Source organism: Sycon ciliatum, chromosome 3 (assembly GCF_964019385.1).
Source record: "Sycon ciliatum chromosome 3, ocSycCili1.1, whole genome shotgun sequence".
Lineage (NCBI taxonomy): Eukaryota > Metazoa > Porifera > Calcarea > Leucosolenida > Sycettidae > Sycon > Sycon ciliatum.
Window position 1 is genome coordinate 25957577 of NC_088645.1, and position 22299 is coordinate 25979875.

Consider the following 22299-nt stretch of genomic DNA (forward strand, 5'->3'; position numbering starts at 1 on the left):
TAGATCAATACTCATCGCTCTCTAAGTGTAACAGTATAGACTTGATTGATTGGAGAATTCCCCGAATGATGTTCAAACCAGAGGTTATAAAGCAAAAGAAAGGCGAGAACCGCAGGAGTGAGAATAGTAGGAACACAATGTGTTACCATAAGACAAGCAAGAAGTGTCAAGGTAAAACTATTACACTCTCCCGGCCCCATAGGAAGCCCAAGGTTCTATTAGATAACACAATCCAGTTAGGAGATGCAATTGTGGAAAGGGGAATATTAAATAATCACTCATGCACATGCATAACCACATTGAAGTGTAATCCAACTCAACTTCATCACTCTCACAAGGAGATGACGCAAAACTATATCAGTCTATAACATATTATTAACTATCTCAGTAAGAGATGCATATGGCTCAGCCCAGTTAGATCAAGGCTGCTGTCGTTGTGAGGCTAGATAGTTCTGCAGCGGTTTAATATTCCGACCAGACTCATCACATAGGTTGCCAGCGGGCTCCCACGTAGCTTCGCTGCTGGGGTAACCCTTCCAATGCACCAGGAAGTGTTGCTCACCACTGCGGTGTCGGTGATTCAAAACGGCTTCGACAACATAGCGTGTGTGTCCATCTAGATCTGTGAAGGGCGGAGGCGGGGGTTGGTGTCTTCCAGGAATCGTGTTCTCTTCGTAGCGTTTAAGAGCAGTGACATTAAACACGGGATGGCAGCGAATTTCACGGGGTAGTTCCAAGCGAAAAGCATTCGCTCCAATCTTAGCCTGGATACGATACGGACCAAACCACTTGGGTTGCAACTTCCGAGAGGGCTGGCCACGAGCTTCCGGGGTCAGTAGAAAGTCTCTGTAGACAAGAACGCTATCACCAACCTTCAAATCACTGGGCGTTCTCGTCTTGTCTGCGTATAGAGCTTGCCTTGACTGGGCGTCGAGCATTGCATCTCGAGCTATCCTTAGTGCGGCTTCCTGCTCATGACGCCAATCGACCGAATCACTCCTTTCCCCTCCCGTAAGAATGAATTCGGGTGGGGACTTAGGGTCAAACCCATAGTTCAGATAGAACGGTGTATTAGCTACAGATGACTGTTGTGAACTATTTATTGCAAACTCGCAGAGTGGTAGAAGCGAATCCCAATTGTCCTGTCTCAAGTTCACAAATGCTCTTAGAACATCTCCCACTTGCCGGTTAACTCTCTCTGTCAAACCATCCGTTTGAGGGTGGTTAGCAGTGCTGAATGCCAATTTAGTTCCTAGCTGAGAGAATACTTCTTTGAAAAAAGCTGCAGTGAATCGTGGATCGCGATCGGAAACAATGGTCGAGCTCAGCCCGTGCAGACGAAACACGTTTTGAATATACAGTTGAGCGCTGCCCTTAGCATCAATCTTCGAGTTTGTTGGAACAAGATGTACGCATTTCGTAAGTCGGTCCACAAAGGTGTAAATTGCGTCGAAGCCACGAGAAGTAAGGGGCAATCCAACAATAAAATCCATTGAGATATCCTGCCAAGGACTATTAGGTATTGGAAGTGACTGGAGAAGCCCTGTTCGTGGCTGACCTCCCTTCGTTCGCTGGCAGAGATCACAGGTTTTGACAAATCTCTTGATATCGAGACCCATTCGGGGCCAGTAGAAAAAACGTGCTAGGCGGAAGTACGTTCGATCACGACCCGGGTGGCCAGCCGTTGCACACTCATGGTGTTCTTGAATGAGCTTTAACCGGACACCGCACTGTGGTATGCACAACCGGTTATTGGGGGATGCCTTGAGGTACAAGCGATCAGTGGATTCGTCCCAATAATAGCGATCATGCAAATTATCTCGGAGAGAATGCTTCAATCTATCTATGATGGGAGTTAGCTCTTTGTCTCTCTGGTAGGCATCTGATATTGTATTGGACACGTCATCATTCATTGCTAAAGCATACTCAATAGCATTCAAACTTGGTACTGCATTCTCCACGAGGTTACTCTCATGGAGATCTGGGCGACGCGAAAGGGGATCTGCAGGGTTCTCTCTGCCGGGTCTGTGACGGACTGTGTAGTCATAGCCAGCTAGGAATTCAACCCATCGCGCCTCTCTCTTTGTAATGCTTGGTTTTGTCTTCAGATAAACTACCGCCATGTTGTCGGTAATGACCTCAAAGTGTTCAAAGAGGTAAATGCGCCAGGTCTTTAGCGCAAACACTACGGCCAATGTTTCTCTTTCTGTAGCTGTATAATTCTGTTCAGCAGCAGACAATTTTCGGCTAGCATAAGCCACTGGATGCCAGGCATCTTCCTCTAGTTCTTGGAGAAGCACACATCCCAAGGCGAAATCGCTTGCATCTGTTACCACTCTGAATGGTCGGTTCACATCAGCCAGCCGCAATAGGGGCGCATTCAACAAGGCATGCTTTAGCGATTCAAAGGCATGTTGCCGGGAGCTGTTCCACTCGAATTGTGCATTGAAAGTGGAGTGAAAAACTTGTCAGCGCCTTCTAGGTTCAGCCTGGTCCCATAGCTCAGTGGTTAGAGCATTGCTCATGACAAGCAGGGTCCCAGGTTCGAGTCCTGGTGGGTCTGGCGTTTTTTCTCTTTTCAGGCAGTTCACTTCCCCGACTGATCCTTTGAATTTGAAGTTCTCCCATCCTTTCCAAATTTAATCACTTTCTTTCACCTCTGGTAGTTTCCAGAAACTGACCGTGGTTGGTCCCCTGGGGAAGGGAAAAAGACCCAAGTGCCATCAGTATGTGTGGCACGTGTTGTGAGCTGCCTTTGGAGTGAAAAACTTGTCAGCGCCTTCTAGGTTCAGCCTGGTCCCATAGCTCAGTGGTTAGAGCATTGCTCATGACAAGCAGGGTCCCAGGTTCGAGTCCTGGTAGGTCTGGCGTTTTTTTCTCTTTTCAGGCAGTTCACTTCCCCGACTGATCCTTTGAATTTGAAGTTCTCCCATCCTTTCCAAATTTAATCACTTTCTTTCACCTCTGGTAGTTTCCAGAAACTGACCGTGGTTGGTCCCCTGGGGAAGGGAAAAAGACCCAAGTGCCATCAGTATGTGTGGCACGTGTTGTGAGCTGCCTTTGGAGTGAAAAACTTGTCAGCGCCTTCTAGGTTCAGCCTGGTCCCATAGCTCAGTGGTTAGAGCATTGCTCATGACAAGCAGGGTCCCAGGTTCGAGTCCTGGTGGGTCTGGCGTTTTTTTCTCTTTTCAGGCAGTTCACTTCCCCGACTGATCCTTTGAATTTGAAGTTCTCCCATCCTTTCCAAATTTAATCACTTTCTTTCGCCTCTGGTAGTTTCCAGAAACTGACCGTGGTTGGTCCCCTGGGGGAGGGAAAAAGACCCAAGTGCCATCAGTATGTGTGGCACGTGTTGTGAGCTGCCTTTAGAGTGAAAAACTTGTCAGCGCCTTCTAGGTTCAGCCTGGTCCCATAGCTCAGTGGTTAGAGCATTGCTCATGACAAGCAGGGTCCCAGGTTCGAGTCCTGGTGGGTCTGGCGTTTTTTTCTCTTTTCAGGCAGTTCACTTCCCCGACTGATCCTTTGAATTTGAAGTTCTCCCATCCTTTCCAAATTTAATCACTTTCTTTCACCTCTGGTAGTTTCCAGAAACTGACCGTGGTTGGTCCCCTGGGGAAGGGAAAAAGACCCAAGTGCCATCAGTATGTGTGGCACGTGTTGTGAGCTGCCTTTGGAGTGAAAAACTTGTCAGCGCCTTCTAGGATCAGCCTGGTCCCATAGCTCAGTGGTTAGAGCATTGCTCATGACAAGCAGGGTCCCAGGTTCGAGTCCTGGTGGGTCTGGCGTTTTTTTTCTCTTTTCAGGCAGTTCACTTCCCCGACTGATCCTTTGAATTTGAAGTTCTCCCATCCTTTCCAAATTTAATCACTTTCTTTCGCCTCTGGTAGTTTCCAGAAACTGACCGTGGTTGGTCCCCTGGGGGAGGGAAAAAGACCCAAGTGCCATCAGTATGTGTGGCACGTGTTGTGAGCTGCCTTTAGAGTGAAAAACTTGTCAGCGCCTTCTAGGTTCAGCCTGGTCCCATAGCTCAGTGGTTGGAGCATTGCTCAGGAAAAGCAGGGTCCCAGGTTCGAGTCCTGGTGGGTCTGGTGTTTTTTTCTCTTTTCAGGCAGTTCACTTCCCCGACTGATCCTTTGAATTTGAAGTTCTCCCATCCTTTCCAAATATAATCACTTTCTTTCACCTCTGGTAGTTTCCAGAAACTGACCGTGGTTGGTCCCCGGGGGGAGGGGAAAAGACCCAAGTGCCATCAGTATGTGTGGCACGTGTTGTGAGCTGCCTTTGGAGTGAAAAACTTGTCAGCGCCTGCTAGGTTCAGCCTGGTCCCATAGCTCAGTGGTTAGAGCATTGCTCATGACAAGCAGGGTCCCAGGTTCGAGTCCTGGTAGGTCTGGCGTTTTTTTCTCTTTTCAGGCAGTTCACTTCCCCGACTGATCCTTTGAATTTGAAGTTCTCCCATCCTTTCCAAATTTATTCACTTTCTTTCACCTCTGGTAGTTTCCAGAAACTGACCGTGGTTGGTCCCCTGGGGAAGGGAAAAAGACCCAAGTGCCATCAGTATGTGTGGCACGTGTTGTGAGCTGCCTTTGGAGTGAAAAACTTGTCAGCGCCTTCTAGGTTCAGCCTGGTCCCATAGCTCAGTGGTTAGAGCATTGTTCATGACAAGCAGGGTCCCAGGTTCGAGTCCTGGTGGGTCTGGCGTTTTTTTCTCTTTTCAGGCAGTTCACTTCCCCGACTGATCCTTTGAATTTGAAGTTCTCCCATCCTTTCCAAATTTAATCACTTTCTTTCGCCTCTGGTAGTTTCCAGAAACTGACCGTGGTTGGTCCCCTGGGGGAGGGAAAAAGACCCAAGTGCCATCAGTATGTGTGGTCCGTGTTGTGAGCTGCCTTTAGAGTGAAAAACTTGTCAGCGCCTTCTAGGTTCAGCCTGGTCCCATAGCTCAGTGGTTAGAGCATTGCTCATGACAAGCAGGGTCCCAGGTTCGAGTCCTGGTGGGTCTGGCGTTATTTTCTCTTTTCAGGCAGTTCACTTCCCCGACTGATCCTTTGAATTTGAAGTTCTCCCATCCTTTCCAAATTTAATCACTTTCTCTCGCCTCTGGTAGTTTCCAGAAACTGACCGTGGTTGGTCCCCTGGGGGAGGGAAAAAGACCCAAGTGCCATCAGTATGTGTGGCACGTGTTGTGAGCTGCCTTTGGAGTGAAAAACTGGTCAGCGCCTTCTAGGTTCAGCCTGGTCCCATAGCTCAGTGGTTAGAGCATTGCTCATGACAAGCAGGGTCCCAGGTTCGAGTCCTGGTGGGTCTGGCGTTTTTTTCTCTTTTCAGGCAGTTCACTTCCCCGACTGATCCTTTGAATTTGAAGTTCTCCCATCCTTTCCAAATTTAATCACTTTCTTTCGCCTCTGGTAGTTTCCAGAAACTGACCGTGGTTGGTCCCCTGGGGGAGGGAAAAAGACCCAAGTGCCATCAGTATGTGTGGCACGTGTTGTGAGCTGCCTTTGGAGTGAAAAACTTGTCAGCGCCTTCTAGGTTCAGCCTGGTCCCATAGCTCAGTGGTTAGAGCATTGCTCATGACGAGCAGGGTCCCAGGTTCGAGTCCTGGTGGGTCTGGCGTTTTTTTCTCTTTTCAGGCAGTTCACTTCCCCGACTGATCCTTTGAATTTGAAGTTCTCCCATCCTTTCCAAATTTAATCACTTTCTTTCACCTCTGGTAGTTTCCAGAAACTGACCGTGGTTGGTCCCCTGGGGGAGGGAAAAAGACCCAAGTGCCATCAGTATGTGTGGCACGTGTTGTGAGCTGCCTTTGGAGTGAAAAACTTGTCAGCGCCTTCTAGGTTCAGCCTGGTCCCATAGCTCAGTGGTTAGAGCATTGCTCATGACAAGCAGGGTCCCAGGTTCGAGTCCTGGTGGGTCTGGCGTTTTTTTCTCTTTTCAGGCAGTTCACTTCCCCGACTGATCCTTTGAATTTGAAGTTCTCCCATCCTTTCCAAATTTAATCACGTTCTTTCACCTCTGGTAGTTTCCAGAAACTGACCGTGGTTGGTCCCTGGGGGGAGGGAAAAAGACCCAAGTGCCATCAGTATGTGTGGCACGTGTTGTGAGCTGCCTTTGGAGTGAAAAACTTGTCAGCGCCTTCTAGGTTCAGCCTGGTCCCATAGCTCAGTGGTTAGAGCATTGCTCATGACAAGCAGGGTCCCAGGTTCGAGTCCTGGTGGGTCTGGCGTTTTTTTCTCTTTTCAGGCAGTTCACTTCCCCGACTGATCCTTTGAATTTGAAGTTCTCCCATCCTTTCCAAATTTAATCACTTTCTTTCGCCTCTGGTAGTTTCCAGAAACTGACCGTGGTTGGTCCCCTGGGGGAGGGAAAAAGACCCAAGTGCCATCAGTATGTGTGGCACGTGTTGTGAGCTGTCTTTGGAGTGAAAAACTTGTCAGCGCCTTCTAGGTTCAGCCTGGTCCCATAGCTCAGTGGTTAGAGCATTGCTCATGACAAGCAGGGTCCCAGGTTCGAGTCCTGGTGGGTCTGGCGTTTTTTTCTCTTTTCAGGCAGTTCACTTCCCCGACTGATCCTTTGAATTTGAAGTTCTCCCATCCTTTCCAAATTTAATCACTTTCTTTCGCCTCTGGTAGTTTCCAGAAACTGACCGTGGTTGGTCCCCTGGGGGAGGGAAAAAGACCCAAGTGCCATCAGTATGTGTGGCACGTGTTGTGAGCTGCCTTTGGAGTGAAAAACTTGTCAGCGCCTTCTAGGTTCAGCCTGGTCCTAAAGCTCAGTGGTTAGAGCATTGCTCATGACAAGCAGGGTCCCAGGTTCGAGTCCTGGTTGGGTCTGGCGTTTTTTTCTCTTTTCAGGCAGTTCACTTCCCCGACTGATCCTTTGAATTTGAAGTTCTCCCATCCTTTCCAAATTTTAGTCACTTTCTTTCTCCTCTGGTAGTTTCCAGAAACTGATCGTGGTTGGTCCCCTGCGGGAGGGAAAAAGACCCAAGTGCCATCAGTATGTGTGGCACGTGTTGTGAGCTGCCTTTGGAGTGAAAAACTTGTCAGCGCCTTCTAGGTTCAGCCTGGTCCCATAGCTCAGTGGTTAGAGTATTGCTCATGAAAAGCAGGGTCCCAGGTTCGAGTCCTGGTGGGTCTGGCGTTTTTTTCTCTTTTCAGGCAGTTCACTTCCCCGACTGATCCTTTGAATTTGAAGTTCTCCCATCCTTTCCAAATTTAATCACTTTCTTTCACCTCTGGTAGTTTCCAGAAACTGACCGTGGTTGGTCCCCTGGGGGAGGGAAAAAGACCCAAGTGCCATCAGTATGTGTGGCACGTGTTGTGAGCTGTCTTTGGAGTGAAAAACTTGTCAGCGCCTTCTAGGTTCAGCCTGGTCCCATAGCTCAGTGGTTAGAGCATTGCTCATGACAAGCAGGGTCCCAGGTTCGAGTCCTGGTGGGTCTGGCGTTTTTTTCTCTTTTCAGGCAGTTCACTTCCCCGACTGATCCTTTGAATTTGAAGTTCTCCCATCCTTTCCAAATTTAATCACTTTCTTTCGCCTCTGGTAGTTTCCAGAAACTGACCGTGGTTGTTCCCCTGGGGGAGGGAAAAAGACCCAAGTGCCATCAGTATGTGTGGCACGTGTTGTGAGCTGCCTTTGGAGTGAAAAACTTGTCAGCGCCTTCTAGGTTCAGCCTGGTCCTATAGCTCAGTGGTTAGAGCATTGCTCATGACAAGCAGGGTCCCAGGTTCGAGTCCTGGTTGGGTCTGGCGTTTTTTTCTCTTTTCAGGCAGTTCACTTCCCCGACTGATCCTTTGAATTTGAAGTTCTCCCATCCTTTCCAAATTTTAGTCACTTTCTTTCTCCTCTGGTAGTTTCCAGAAACTGACCGTGGTTGGTCCCCTGCGGGAGGGAAAAAGACCCAAGTGCCATCAGTATGTGTGGCACGTGTTGTGAGCTGCCTTTGGAGTGAAAAACTTGTCAGCGCCTTCTAGGTTCAGCCTGGTCCCATAGCTCAGTGGTTAGAGTATTGCTCATGAAAAGCAGGGTCCCAGGTTCGAGTCCTGGTGGGTCTGGCGTTTTTTTCTCTTTTCAGGCAGTTCACTTCCCCGACTGATCCTTTGAATTTGAAGTTCTCCCATCCTTTCCAAATTTAATCACTTTCTTTCACCTCTGGTAGTTTCCAGAAACTGACCGTGGTTGGTCCCCTGGGGGAGGGAAAAAGACTCAAGTGCCACCAGTATGTGTGGCACGTGTTGTGAGCTGCCTTTGGAGTGAAAAACTTGTCAGCGCCTTCTAGGTTCAGCCTGGTCCCATAGCTCAGTGGTTAGAGTATTGCTCATGAAAAGCAGGGTCCCAGGTTCGAGTCCTGGTGGGTCTGGCGTTTTTTCTCTTTTCAGGCAGTTCACTTCCCCGACTGATCCTTTGAATTTGAAGTTCTCCCATCCTTTCCAAATTTAATCACTTTCTTTCACCTCTGGTAGTTTCCAGAAACTGACCGTGGTTGGTCCCCTGGGGGAGGGAAAAAGACCCAAGTGCCATCAGTATGTGTGGCACGTGTTGTGAGCTGCCTTTGGAGTGAAAAACTTGTCAGCGCCTTCTAGGTTCAGCCTGGTCCCATAGCTCAGTGGTTAGAGCATTGCTCATGACAAGCAGGGTCCCAGGTTCGAGTCCTGGTGGGTCTGGCGTTTTTTTCTCTTTTCAGGCAGTTCACTTCCTCGACCGATCCTTTGAATTTGAAGTTCTCCCATCCTTTCCAAATTTAATCACTTTCTTTCACCTCTGGTAGTTTCCAGAAACTGACCGTGGTTGGTCCCCTGGAGGAGGGAAAAAGACTCAAGTGCCATCAGTATGTGTGGCACGTGTTGTGAGCTGCCTTTGGAGTGAAAAACATGTCAGCGCCTTCTAGGTTCCGCCTGGTCCCATAGCTCAGTGGTTAGAGCATTGCTCATGACAAGCAGGGTCCCAGGTTCGAGTCCTGGTGGGTCTGGCGTTTTTTTCTCTTTTCAGGCAGTTCACTTCTCCGACTGATCCTTTGAATTTGAAGTTCTCCCATCCTTTCCAAATTTAATCACTTTCTTTTGCCTCTGGTAGTTTCCAGAAACTGACCGTGGTTGGTCCCCTGGGGGAGGGAAAAAGACCCAAGTGCCATCAGTATGTGTGGCACGTGTTGTGAGCTGTCTTTGGAGTGAAAAACTTGTCAGCGCCTTCTAGGTTCAGCCTGGTCCCATAGCTCAGTGGTTAGAGCATTGCTCATGACAAGCAGGGTCCCAGGTTCGAGTCCTGGTGGGTCTGGCGTTTTTTTCTCTTTTCAGGCAGTTCACTTCCCCGACTGATCCTTTGAATTTGAAGTTCTCCCATCCTTTCCAAATTTAATCACTTTCTTTCGCCTCTGGTAGTTTCCAGAAACTGACCGTGGTTGGTCCCCTGGGGGAGGGAAAAAGACCCAAGTGCCATCAGTATGTGTGGCACGTGTTGTGAGCTGCCTTTGGAGTGAAAAACTTGTCAGCGCCTTCTAGGTTCAGCCTGGTCCCATAGCTCAGTGGTTAGAGTATTGCTCATGAAAAGCAGGGTCCCAGGTTCGAGTCCTGGTGGGTCTGGCGTTTTTTTCTCTTTTCAGGCAGTTCACTTCCCCGACTGATCCTTTGAATTTGAAGTTCTCCCATCCTTTCCAAATTTAATCACTTTCTTTCACCTCTGGTAGTTTCCAGAAACTGACGGTGGTTGGTCCCCTGGGGGAGGGAAAAAGACTCAAGTGCCACCAGTATGTGTGGCACGTGTTGTGAGCTGCCTTTGGAGTGAAAAACTTGTCAGCGCCTTCTAGGTTCAGCCTGGTCCCATAGCTCAGTGGTTAGAGTATTGCTCATGAAAAGCAGGGTCCCAGGTTCGAGTCCTGGTGGGTCTGGCGTTTTTTCTCTTTTCAGGCAGTTCACTTCCCCGACTGATCCTTTGAATTTGAAGTTCTCCCATCCTTTCCAAATTTAATCACTTTCTTTCACCTCTGGTAGTTTCCAGAAACTGACCGTGGTTGGTCCCCTGGGGGAGGGAAAAAGACCCAAGTGCCATCAGTATGTGTGGCACGTGTTGTGAGCTGCCTTTGGAGTGAAAAACTTGTCAGCGCCTTCTAGGTTCAGCCTGGTCCAATAGCTCAGTGGTTAGAGCATTGCTCATGACAAGCAGGGTCCCAGGTTCGAGTCCTGGTGGGTCTGGCGTTTTTTTCTCTTTTCAGGCAGTTCACTTCCTCGACCGATCCTTTGAATTTGAAGTTCTCCCATCCTTTCCAAATTTAATCACTTTCTTTCACCTCTGGTAGTTTCCAGAAACTGACCGTGGTTGGTCCCCTGGGGGAGGGAAAAAGACTCAAGTGCCATCAGTATGTGTGGCACGTGTTGTGAGCTGCCTTTGGAGTGAAAAACTTGTCAGCACCTTCTAGGTTCAGCCTGGTCCCATAGCTCAGTGGTTAGAGCATTGCTCATGACAAGCAGGGTCCCAGGTTCGAGTCCTGGTGGGTCTGGCGTTTTTTTCTCTTTTCAGACAGTTCACTTCCCCGACTGATCCTTTGAATAATAATAATAATAATAATAATAATAATAATAATATTGACTGGTTTGAGGGAAAGAGACAAACGGGAAAAGTCTGAAGAAAAAATTGACTGTCACCACCAGGACTCGAACCAGGGACCCTCGCTTGTAGCCAGCGATGCTCTAACCACTGAGCTATGGTGTAGTCGTCATCCCAGCAGAGGCCGTTCAACATTTTCTTCAGACTTCGTAACTCACACTTCCTGTGAATCCACACAGGCGGGTGGGACGCAGCCCTCACTGTAACCCACACACTTCACGTACAAACTAGTACGCGGGGAGCCCCAAGTCATAAAATATTGACTGGTTTGAGGGAAAGAGACAAACGGGAAAAGTCTGAAGAAAAAATTGACTGTCACCACCAGGACTCGAACCAGGGACCCTCGCTTGTAGCCAGCGATGCTCTAACCACTGAGCTAATAATAATAATAATAATAATCGGCTCCCCGCGTGCTAGTTTGTACGTGAAGTGTGTGGGTTACAGTGAGGGCTGCGTCCCACCCGCCTGTGTAGATTCACAGGAAGTGTGAGTTACGAAGTCTGAAGAAAATGTTGAACGGCCTCTGCTGGGATGACGACTACACCATAGCTCAGTGGTTAGAGCATCGCTGGCTACAAGCGAGGGTCCCTGGTTCGAGTCCTGGTGGTGACAGTCAATTTTTTCTTCAGACCTTTCCCGTTTGTCTCTTTCCCTCAAACCAGTTAATATTTTATGACTTGGGGCTCCCCGCGTGCTAGTTTGTACGTGAAGTGTGTGGGTTACAGTGAGGGCTGCGTCCCACCCGCCTGTGTAGATTCACAGGAAGTGTGAGTTACGAAGTCTGAAGAAAATGTTGAACGGCCTCTGCTGGGATGACGACTACACCATAGCTCAGTGGTTAGAGCATCGCTGGCTACAAGCGAGGGTCCCTGGTTCGAGTCCTGGTGGTGACAGTCAATTTTTTCTTCAGACCTTTCCCGTTTGTCTCTTTCCCTCAAACCAGTTAATATTTTATGACTTGGGGCTCCCCGCGTGCTAGTTTGTACGTGAAGTGTGTGGGTTACAGTGAGGGCTGCGTCCCACCCGCCTGTGTAGATTCACAGGAAGTGTGAGTTACGAAGTCTGAAGAAAATGTTGAACGGCCTCTGCTGGGATGACGACTACACCATAGCTCAGTGGTTAGAGCATCGCTGGCTACAAGCGAGGGTCCCTGGTTCGAGTCCTGGTGGTGACAGTCAATTTTTTCTTCAGACCTTTCCCGTTTGTCTCTTTCCCTCAAACCAGTTAATATTTTATGACTTGGGGCTCCCCGCGTGCTAGTTTGTACGTGAAGTGTGTGGGTTACAGTGAGGGCTGCGTCCCACCCGCCTGTGTAGATTCACAGGAAGTGTGAGTTACGAAGTCTGAAGAAAATGTTGAACGGCCTCTGCTGGGATGACGACTACACCATAGCTCAGTGGTTAGAGCATCGCTGGCTACAAGCGAGGGTCCCTGGTTCGAGTCCTGGTGGTGACAGTCAATTTTTTCTTCAGACCTTTCCCGTTTGTCTCTTTCCCTCAAACCAGTTAATAATAATAATAATAATAATAATAATAATAATAATAATAATAATAATATGAACATTATCAAGTCCGTTCTTGGCATTCGGCATTAGGCTCCTCATGTTACGGGTAGAGCTAGTCCGTATAAACCTCCAATACCGCATTTGCTTTGACATCCATGAATGTGCAGTATGACGGTCCTCACAACCTGATTTTTCTCTTGCCATTTGAGTATGTCCGGCATTCATCTCTTCCTTTATTTCTATTCCTGTACTGGTAGTCCATTTTTGTGATTACTCTTTTTGTATTCGAATATGTCTTGTCCTCCTCCATCTTTTTGTATTCGAATATGTCCTGGCCTCCTCCATCGTTCTGCTTATTTCTGTCCGTCTCTCAGTTTCTGCGTCGGCTTTCAATATTTTTGCTTTGGTTTTTACAATCCTTTTTGCTTCGGTCTTCATTGCGTTGGCCATTTATCTATTTTTTTTCTCTCATTACCCTTGGTCTCTTTTGGCCCGGTGATGGGGTTCTTACCTCATGTCATGACAACGTGAGTGAAATAAAGCCAACTCCATAATAATTAGCAAGATATTCACATCCTTACTCGCTGCTGCCATGTGGCGCCATTTATCTTCAGAGGATATCTTTGCAGATGAGCAAGTTGGCTGTACTCCAGGGCGTGGTGGATGCCTTGACCAACTAATGATCGACAAGATGGTTCTAGAGGATGCAGCATCCCGTAGTCGGAATCTTTCGACATGCTGGGTGGACTTCCGCAAAGCCTTCGATAGCCTGTCTCACCAGTGGATCCGGAGATGCCTGTTGATCTACCGCTTTGCAGACAATCTTGTCTCATGCATCTCAAGCATGATGGATCATTGGAGAACGCAAATGGTACTGCCTGGTCAAACACCCCGTGCATTCAGTCGCCCAATATCTATCCACCGTGGCATTTTCCAGGGCGATTCCCTTTCTCCACTGCTATTTTGCCTGTCTCTAAATCCGATCAGTGGCGAGTTGACCAGGACGGGTCTTGGCTACCGCTGTGGCCCACCGGCCCAGGTGTGCCCTGTATCGCACCTGTGGTACATGGACGACATGAAGCTCTTCGCCCGAAACGACAATAATCTGCTCTCCATGACCAATGTTGTGGAGTCAATGGGCGACTGCATTGGTATGCGATTCAACCCAGCAAAGTCTAGCTGGCTCACCATGAAACGGGGAAGAGCCCAGAGCGATCAGCAGTCTGCTCTCCAGACACTCCAGGGTCACGCCATTGCTAAGCTGCAGGCGGAGGAGTCCTACAGGTACCTTGGTGTCCCGGAATCAGCACATTTTCACGCCACCGAATTGAAGACCACAGCAAAGGCTGAGTTCGGCCGCCGCCTTCAATTGATATGCTCGTCTCAATTGAACGCCAGGAACTTGGTCAAAGCCATCAACACCTTTGCCATTCCAGTCATCCTCTACTCTCTGTGCATCGTTGAGTGGACAAAGGCAGAGATAGAAGAACTCGACCGACAGACCCGCCAAGCACTGTTTAAAGCACACGCCCGCCACCCCAAGGACTCTGCCGCCAGGGTCCACCTGCCTCGTGACATCATCCGGGGTGGTCGAGGAATTCTATCATTCCGGGATCTCCTGGATAGAACCCGTGTCCGGGTGGCGCGGTACCTACAAGCCCACCCAAACGTGCCACTGTTGGCTGCTGTTAAGCGCCATCACGACAATGATGTGGCACCGTCAAAATCAGTTACACGTCAAGCCTCCAGACTTCTGGGTGAACTTGACCTACCCGACTTGGAGACTGCCACAAAAGTCATTGTCAAGAAGGCCGTTGCTCTCCGGTGCCTGGCCGTTATCCAAGGTAAGCCTCTCCATGGCCAGTTCTGGAGACGAGCTTCTGATGCTGGCTTGGACCTGGGCTTGAGTTTTCGCTGGCTGAAATCGCCAACGATCAGGCCTGCGACAGAGGGACTCTTGCTGGCTGTACAGGATCAGGCCATTGCGACCAGGCACTATCAGGTCACGGTCATTGGACGGGGAGACGTTGTGGACATTTGTCGAGTTTGCGGCACTCGCGGAGAAACAGTTGATCACATTGTGGCCTGTTGCCCAGCCCTAGCCAAAACACTGTATATCGAACGGCATGACACGCTCGTCAAGTTGGTGCATTGGGCACTATGCAAGCGGCATGGTCTGGGTCAGCCGGGAAGCAACCCGCTGAAGCATCATCTTGTGCCTGTCACGGAAAATCCTGACATGAAGCTCCTGTGGGAGTTCAATATCCCAACGGATACGCAAGTGCGCCACAACCGTCCAGACCTGGTGTTGCGGTCCAGCACACAGGTGCTGCTGATGGATGTCAGTGTTCCACTGGACCAGAATGTGCCCACAAAAATCGCCGAAAAAATAACAAAGTACGCTCCCCTTTGCCAAGAGCTGCGGCGCATCTGGCATGTGGATGATGTCCGCGTTGTGCCCCTGGTTGTTGGGGCGCTTGGTGGACTGACTGGTGTGTCCCTCTCACACTTTGTGTTGGCATTGGCAGGCACTCTGCGCATTGAAAGGGCTCAGCAATGTGCTATCCTGGGCACGCTGAACATCATCAAGTCGGTTCTTGGCATTCGGCATTAGGCTCCTCATGTTACGGGTAGAGCTAGTCTGTATAAACCTCCAATACCGCATTTGCTTTGACATCCATGAATGTGCAGTATGACGGTTCTCACAGCCTGATTTTTCTCTTGCCATTTGAGTATGTCCGGCATTCATCTCTTCCTCTATTTCTACAGGTCTATTCCTGTACTGGTAGTCCATTTTTGTAATTACTCTTTTTGTATTCGAATATGTCCTGTCCTCTTCCATCTTTTTGTATTCGAATATGTCCTAGCATCCTCCATCGTACTGCTTATTTCTGTCCGTCTCTCAGTTTCTGCGTCGGCTTTCAATATTTTTGCTTTGGTTTTTACAATCCTTTTTGCTTCGGTCTTCATTGCGTTGGCCATTTATCTATTTTTTTTTTCTCTCATTACCCTTGGTCTCTTTTGGCCCGGTGATGGGGTTCTTACCTCATGTCATGACAACGTGAGTGAAATAAAGCCAACTCCATAATAATCATGAAGTTGGTTGCTCCAACGAGGAGCACACGCTTCTTGCCGAACTTGACACTTGACTGACTCACGACTGCCATCCGGAGCACACGAGGAGCGCGTCGCACCTTCCGGTCGGCAAACCTGTAAGAAAGCACCACTCCCTCACGCGGACGTGCGACTAGTTGTTGGAGGTGACAGCGTTGTGAATAGCTATACTGGCTCTCAACGTCTGTTTAGCACAACTCCATGAGCGACTCTGACTCACGCTGCTACCTGGGGCTTCACGAGGTGTTTGTGGCGCTGGAAACAAAGCGTCTCTGTAAGTTTGTATCCCTGGTGATGGTTTGGCCTGGAGAGCAGTATATAAGTGGTGCTTTTCAGGCACAATCTTCCTCAGCCTACTCAAGCTCAACTGATGAGGGGTGAATTCCCCGAAACACTGTGTATTGAGCAAGGAGTGGTGCTTTCTTACAGGTTTGCCGAGCGGAAGGTGCGACGTGCTCCTCGTGTGCTCCGGATGGCAGCCGTGAGTCAGTCAAGTGTCAAGTTCGGCAAGAAGCGTGTGCTCCTCGTTGGAGCAACCAACTTCATGACTATTACCGCCGAAGTCGCAACTTCTAAGTTAATAATAATAATAATAATGTAAATAGGCGTCGTGGCGACAATAGTTTTAGAATTGCGATCAACAGAACGAGCTGAACCGACATTTCACAAAGTCTTTTATTGTCATCAGTGTATAAGCGTCTTGTATCTCGTCCTGATTGCTGCAAGGTGTATTCTGGTTCTTCTTTTTCTGTTTTGTGCCGTGCTCGTCATGGTTATAAGTTGCAGTTGAGTGTGTTAGAAGCTGTTTGTCAACGTATTCATAAGCCTAATCTGTGTGTCCAGAAGGACAGCATTATTCGTTTGAAATTGTTCCAGTAGCAGCTTGTTCTGTCTGTTTGGCCCTGGTTGGCCATGGTGTCATATCTTGTGTCACAGTATACTAGTAGTCTTTACAAGTTCGTTAAGTGCTTTCGCAGTTTTTCCTGTTATTACCTTAGTGCTAGGATTATCATTTTCATAGGTGTTGTTTCTTCTCACTCCATTTCTCTTTATTAGTATCTTTCTGTATTGTTTTTCATTAGTACAACGTAGCTTCCTGAGGAGTGTTGTGCGAAAACTAGTTCGAAGTACGATTTTTTGTTCATCATTTTCTCCATATCACATTTTTTCTTTCTTCCATGTTCTTCACTGCCTTCGTATCCACTCGTTTTTTGAATACAATAAAAGCCTTTGTGAAATGTCGGTTCAGCTCGTTCTGTTGATCGCAATTCTAAAATAATAATAATAATAATAAGTAGTCCTAAGTGGTGCTGAGTTACCATAACTAAACAGAAGAAAATATTCTTTCATACCACACCAAGTCTCTCTGCACGCAAACAACAAAACTACCCAATATAATGGTACACAAGCATAATGGAAGTGAGATAATGCATGTAACCTCGTTCTTAAATAGTTAGTGCATGGCAGGGAGGGTCTTATGGCTTGTTTGTGCCCTTCAGGGTAGCCCTCGGGCCTACGGCCCTCAGGCTTACCTGTCGGGCACTAACAAGCCATAAGGCCCTCCCTGCCATGCACTAACCTATAATTCAAACTCGGATGTTGAGCCATACATAAATGTAGAAAGGGAAAAGACATTATGGATACGAGTTAAGAGTAACTCTCCATCACTGTAACATGACACTTTATACAGTCAGAAAGTGCAATAACTAGGCACAAAACTGACAGAGTACTGAGACATTCGACGTCCTGACACCTGGCTTCAACACATCTCCATAGCGCTAACCAACAGCCTTCCAACTTGGAAAGTTTAAGGTTATGGATAGACCAAAGAGTACCAAAGTATCAAGCCTGAAAAACAACTTGCGTGCTGGAATTCAGGAAGTTCTTTCCTGGATGTCGTCCTGGAGATTGTCCCCAAATCTATCAAAAACAAAGATCATGCTCTTCCCGCCCCAGCCAGAGTTCACAACCCTCATCCATGCCAACTTTCCAAATCCAATTGACATAGTGTCTTCTCACAAACACCTTGGCATTGTGATTGACTCTGCACTCTCTTGGGTACCCCACATCGAATATATCTGTAAAACATCAAGTAAATCCTTAAGAATTCTCTCACCCCATTGCTCCTACCTCCCACTTTCTTGCAAGCTTGATTTTTATCTAGCCTACCTTCGCCCAATATTTGATTATGCAGATACGTCTTGGGTTGGATTATCCTCCTCCGCTGCTGCAAAGCTTGAAATACACCACAAGAAAATCCTCAAAGTTCTCCTCCGTCAACCCCACATGCTCTCATCATCCGCCCTTTATAAAATCGCTCACACAATCCCGTTATCACATGGACGCAGTGCACACCTGGCTTCTCTTGTCCATTCTATTAAGCTTGAATTGTGCCCACCTCATCTCATGTGTTTTAATTGGTTCTCTTCTCTAAGAACTAGAAACTCGCTCTTACTCCCTAAGTGTAACTCATCCACTCTTTTGCGCTCCCCTCCCTTTATTGCTTATTCTGCTGGGCTCACTCTACCCAGAAAAGTTAAGGATCTGACCTCACTCCGCCTGTTTAGTGGAATCCCTGATTTAGTACGACATAAATAGCTTATTATCCACATGTCCTTTGCGTCTCTGTGTTTTTCACTGTTTTTATTTGACATTATCATTCTTTACGGAGTTGTTGTTGCTGTTCATTTTGCTACTCTTTCTTTTTCCCTCCCCTTACTTTTATTTATCGCCGTGGTTGGCCATCACCCACTCTCTTAACATTGGCCGGTGTTTCCACCGAGTCTTGAGATGTTGTAATAAATATAATAAATATAAATTCAAAAGGAGAAAAACTATAACAAAACAATGTAATGCTACTTGGTCAGTTGTCGCCCAAACACCAGCATACTCCAATGCCACCAAGCGCTACCCTCTCTGTCTGCGTGAGAAGCTGGAGATCTTGCATGCTGACATAAGGGTGAACATCAACAAGCGATCGAAGCTAGTGGCCAAGTGCAGACATGAGAACAAATTCTACCTATCTAACTTCACACCTCCAGTTACATAAACCAGGATTACACCTGATGTCTGGCGTTGATCTTGCAAGTTCATGCATAGAATCACCGCTTGACCTTATTTGCGCTTAAATTCTCTGATTCCACTAGGACCTTACCACACTATATCAAGAACATTCATTGAGTTTTTGTAATCATTGCTGTCTGATGATCGCCACAGGCGTGAAACTCGGAGTCACAGCCAACCCAAGCTCCGTATCCCATTCTATTTCTCTTGTATGAAGCTCTGCACCCCGGTGCATTGAGCACTCTTTCGAGGTCCACACCCAACTTTCCGTGTGTGACCGGCTCCCTATCTAGGTTGAGCACTCGGTGTGATAACCGAACAAGAATGGACCATCCGAAGCTGTTCCACCTAGATTACTCATTGAAGAACATACCTCTACCAAGCGAGCAACAATACAAACTGAAGCTGGTGGAGATGACAGAGAAACTAATCAAGAGAATGCGCTGGAAGGCCTTGTTCTTTCTCAAGGGTGACCAACCTCAACATCAGGATGAAAACAGTAACCACGGATTCAAGACGAGGACATGCCCACCCCAAGTGGATGACATGAAAAAGTTCGAGGAAGACCTGTGGTCCCTGGTCGAGAACGTTAGATTCCGCAGGGTGAGCGGCGAGCTCCAGCGCAAGCTCCAAGATGACCGGACCAGGATCAAATCATCACAGAACATACTCGCCCCTGCAGATAAGACGAGGAACATCTACGAAGTCAGCCCTGACCTGTACACCAAACTACTGAACGACAACGTCACGAAGCACTACAAGCATGCCCCTGACAACGCCCAAAACGACATCAACGAAGAAGCAAAAGGCATCGCAGAGAGCCTCAACATCGCTAACCGAGCCGAGACCATGGCGAAGAAAAACGCGTACATAACCCTAAAAGATCACAAAACCAACTTCTCACAAAGTTTACCATGCAGACTCATCAACCCCTCAAAAAGTGAGATCAGGAAAGTCAGCCAGAATATCCTGGCGAGGATCACCCAAGAGGTACGACACAAACTGAAACTAAACTCCTGGAAGAATACCGCCGCAGTCGTCAACTGGTTCCGAGAAATAGACAGTAAAGCGGCATGCACGTTTGTCTGCTTCGACATAGTGGAATATTACCCAACAATCTCCCAAGACCTGCTGGAAGAATCCATTGCATTCGCAGCACAGCATTCCGACGTCAGCCAACAAGATCGAGATATCATCATGCATGCGCGAAAGTCGTTCCTGTTTAGTAGTGATGCAGCATGGATGAAAAAGGACGGAAGAGGCCTATTTGACGTCGCAATGGGTTGTTTTGACGGAGCAGAGACATGTGAGCTAGTGGGAACTTATGCACTGTCAAAGCTAGCTGATAAGTTCGACAGTGATAACATCGGACTCTACCGCGACGATGGGTTGGCGGTCTTGAGAGATGCGACAGGCAGTGCAGCAGACAGAGGAAGAAAGGAGATATGCCGTATCTTTAAAGATCTTGGGCTGAAAATTACCATCGATGCCGGTGTCACATAGTTCTATTCCCCCCCCCCCCCCCCTAGCGCTTGGCCCCCGGGGGAAAAGTACTATGCACCGGAGTATAGGTATTGGACCCCCGGGGAACTTTACTATGCAGTGTTTGTACCATCGGGAACTTTACTATGCAGCAGAATGCCCCCCCCCCCACACACATCACTGAACCAGGTACATGTACATGTACGTAGAGCACATGACCACATGTACAGTACACGGTTTCGCCAAAAAACTGCTTTATTTCTCGCCCACAAGAGCTTCCCTGGCGATAGTCTTGATCCGAGGCAATGTTTCGGTGAGTAGTAAGTGCGGGGCGGGTTCTGGTGCACTTTTTGACCTTTGACCTTTGGGCCAAATAAGGCACACTGTGTCGGTCGTGCTTGGTCTGGCCCCGGGACTCCCCAGAGTTTGACCTTTGACCCCTGGCATGCCATAAATGTGCCATAAAGGTTCTTTTCCGTGGCGAACGTGCACTTGTGCACGTTCGGTGCATTCGCACCGGGGAGTAGTAAAATACGTACTATTCCCTGATTTGCACATCGAAGATGTGCATTGCATGACATATTGCGCATGCGTGCATACGCACGCGGAGCGTGTGACCTTCAGAGACCCTGCTTGCGGGAAAGACGCAGTACAACACAAGGTGTACTAGTACACGTGTCATTATACTACTCCCTGATTCGCACTTCGTAGATGTGCAGCAAACAAGTTCGTTAACGTGCCATGCACTCGTTTTATTCGCACATCGTAGATGTGCACTGACAAGTTGCCCATACAGAGCATGCCTAATCGGCTTTTCGATCGGTTAAGAGAATGTTCAAATTCGGCCATATTATGATCTCCAAGATCAGAATTCGGCTCAACATAGTACTTGAAGTCACCGTTCCCATTACGTCATGTACATTTACATACACCCTGTTGAAGCACTGAAGCATCGGGTTTCGGTGAATTCAACATGCGAATTTTTGAAAAATCGGCGAAAAGATGGGTAATTTCTTCAAAACCACTGTGTTCGGCGAATTTTTCGCCCGGCCGATTAGGGAAATGCCTACTGTCCATGCAGGTCCATTAGATGCAAAATTCTATTTTGATCAGGATACAGTTAGAATCAACCGGCTCCGCCCGCAGCATCATGCATCAAAACAATTATTGAAGGGGTGTCACAGTGAAGCAGTGTTGCTACGCACCGCAAATCCCCTCTGCACTGCACCGAATCTATACTGGAGAATCCAGAGTGACCAGCAAAGAGTCACAACCCACAGGTATCCAGTCACACTAAGGCATATCCACCATTCCCCACATATTCACTGTAACAAAACACAATACTGTTTACTATATTAAATGCACTTTTATTTAAATGGACTTGGATGAGTCTGTAGAAGAGAACACAATGCACGCACACGCACGCATGCGCGGGCACACACACACACACACACACATCTAGGTTATAGTGCTATACACATATCTAGTGTTTAGGAAGCACAAGAATGTGTCGAAGCACCCACACATACCCCTTCATGCAGTGTACTTCAGTAGCCCAACACATTACGACTGCACAGGACCATCATAAAACACATTACGACTGCTATAGCACAGGACCATCACAAAACACTACACACTGTTACTACACTACACACACAGTTACTACACTACGCCTGTTACAAGTACTTACAAATAATTTTGAAACAAATGGCACATCCCGAAGACGGCAGCTCCAGACCTTCATACATCATCATCTGTAAAACCAAGCATGAGCGCACACAAACACTATTAGTGTCACGAATACGGAAGCAGGGTAAGACAAGAGGATACGAAACAAGTAAGTATCGCTATAACGAGGGGGATAAGTATACATGTAGACAGAGCAGTGCTTACTTACAGGGTCCTAATACGCTCCATGGCGCCCCGGTAGTCGGACTGCAACAGCAGCCCGACCTGCCGGCCCTCCCTGCCGGCCCTCCCAGTAACGGGTTCGATGGGCCGCACCCGCCAGGTGTGCGGCCGCGGCTTGGCCTCCCACCAGCCTTTCTCCACTGTAAAAACGAAAGAAACCGCAGAAAGCACAGTGTCATAGAGCTCTTTTGTTGGGGGAGAGAGCTAGGAGCACTGCACACTTATCATTTGTCACAATATATGATGAGAAAGAGGCGGCGCTTGACGCACCGCCTCAGGTGCTGGCATAGGGGTATTACCCCTGACATTCGAACGCTACAGTGACAAGTGAAAGCCATTTGGACTGTAATGATACTGAAGTGAAGGTGTGAACCGCAAAGCAAGACCGTTACCTTCTTCCTGTCGAATTCGCTCCCCAGCTGCATACCGACATCATCCGCTAAAACCCAATCATACCAAGTAACGCAAAGGTCATCAGTTGACCTTTTGGACTTTTCAACTCTTATCCAAAACCACCAAGAGGAAAAAACCAGGATGAAGAAGACGTCAGTTGTAGAAGCGTTTGTGGAGGAGTTGTTACATTATTCTCAGTAAATAGATATGGCTGATACATTCGGCGTAGA

At 48.0% G+C, this 22299-nt stretch overlaps 1 long non-coding RNA gene and 5 other non-coding genes across 6 annotated transcripts; 5 read left to right on the forward strand and 1 right to left on the reverse strand.

The window, feature by feature from the left end:
• Positions 1-7068: 7068 nt before the first annotated feature.
• Positions 7069-7140, forward strand: Trnas-uga (transfer RNA serine (anticodon UGA)). The gene has a single exon. It is a non-coding gene; the product is annotated as a tRNA-Ser (tRNA).
• An 845-nt stretch (positions 7141-7985) lies between these two features.
• On the forward strand, positions 7986-8057 carry Trnas-uga (transfer RNA serine (anticodon UGA)). Its single transcript has one exon. It is a non-coding gene; the product is annotated as a tRNA-Ser (tRNA).
• A 233-nt stretch (positions 8058-8290) lies between these two features.
• On the forward strand, positions 8291-8362 carry Trnas-uga (transfer RNA serine (anticodon UGA)). The gene has a single exon. It is a non-coding gene; the product is annotated as a tRNA-Ser (tRNA).
• Positions 8363-9509: 1147 nt separating this feature from the next.
• Trnas-uga (transfer RNA serine (anticodon UGA)) lies at positions 9510-9581 on the forward strand. Its single transcript has one exon. It is a non-coding gene; the product is annotated as a tRNA-Ser (tRNA).
• Positions 9582-9814: 233 nt separating this feature from the next.
• Trnas-uga (transfer RNA serine (anticodon UGA)) lies at positions 9815-9886 on the forward strand. The gene has a single exon. It is a non-coding gene; the product is annotated as a tRNA-Ser (tRNA).
• Positions 9887-21125: 11239 nt separating this feature from the next.
• LOC135812606 (uncharacterized) lies at positions 21126-21714 on the reverse strand. The gene is made up of 3 exons (XR_010552866.1): positions 21663-21714; positions 21456-21519; positions 21126-21156 (listed from the first exon to the last, which is right to left on the reverse strand). It is a non-coding gene; the product is annotated as an uncharacterized LOC135812606 (long non-coding RNA).
• Positions 21715-22299: the final 585 nt, after the last annotated feature.